Raw genomic sequence first — 1397 nt, forward strand, 5'->3', positions numbered from 1 at the left:
TTGCCCACACATAGCTTCCCAACCTCACAATTTTTTACTGAAACCTCAACATCAGAAAACACTTAAGTTTCTGCCTCCCTTTGTAAGGCTTCTTTATTTTGTTTACCCTACAGAATGATTTATGTGTCCTGGAAACCATTTACCATATCTACTCTGTGTGTGGATGTCTTGAATAACTCGAAAGTTCTCATATTAAGATTGAACTTGTTGATCTTGGAGGTCTTTTCCAACCTTAGTGATTCTATAAGCTCATCATAAGATCTTTTTAATAGACCTCAGGCAATCTAGATGATTAGTTAGTCCAACTTCCCTCTCAGAGCAGGTCTAGTTACAGAAAGATAACTGTGCTTTGTCCAGTTGTGTTCGTAAAGATCTCTAAGGATCAAGAAATCTCAACCTCAACCAATTCTTTCCTCTTTCAGAATAAATGAATTTGTGATTCTGCTGAACTTCCATGTATAGGCTAGTTATAGTTATAAAAGACTGAAATTTCTTTGTTTGAGTTGGTTTTTTTTGTTTGGGTTTCTTTTTGTTGTTGTTGTTTTTTGTGTTTGTTGTTTTAGGTTTTTTTAAATTTAAAGCATAGGAAATTTTCAGAAAGCATTAGACCATCAATGAGACAAGTTATACAGGGAATCCAATATATATTTTTCTACTAAAACACTATCACTGCAAAAATTTTCAAATGAAGACCTAGTAACATCATCAACGAGCTATTTGCATTTTGCATTTACCCACTGCAGTTACATAGCTGTTGAAAATATTTGTCAAGGCAGATACTCAGATAATAAAACCTCTTGCAAATGCAATTGCATACATTGTGATAACAGCTTTATACTGTACAAAAGTAAAGCCATCTGCACCAGAATTAGGAAAAATACTTCTTGATAACCTGAAATGTCATGGAATTTGCTGAATTATTTAAAGTCACATAAAGTTCTGAGTCTCTGACAAATTTCATAAACCTTGCAAACATAACTTTAATTCTTACCATCACTCCATCTCTCCTTCCCCAACCCAGCTATCTGAATACAATTTTATTGAGATCTTTCACTAAATGGAATAGGGCAAATCACTACAGTATTTTCTGGGATAAACCATGAATTTTCTGTAGTAGTTACACTTGAACAGCTAAGTTTCCATTTGCTGGATGATTTTTTCATTTTCTTTAAAGATTTTACAAAAGAAAATTGTCAAATAATTACAATTTTGTCATTTCAATGATTTTCTCTTCATTAACTAGAAGTCAAATTTCTAAGAGGACCTTTCCTGGGAAAAAAATTTTAATCTTTAAATAGAAATGTGGCACCAGTGTAGACCATAACACAGTAGACCTATAATTATAGTACTCCCATTTCCAGTAACCTGGAGGTAAAGATCTCAGGCTTTTCATTAAC

This window comes from Molothrus ater, chromosome 2 (genome assembly GCF_012460135.2).
Source record: "Molothrus ater isolate BHLD 08-10-18 breed brown headed cowbird chromosome 2, BPBGC_Mater_1.1, whole genome shotgun sequence".
NCBI lineage: Eukaryota > Metazoa > Chordata > Aves > Passeriformes > Icteridae > Molothrus > Molothrus ater.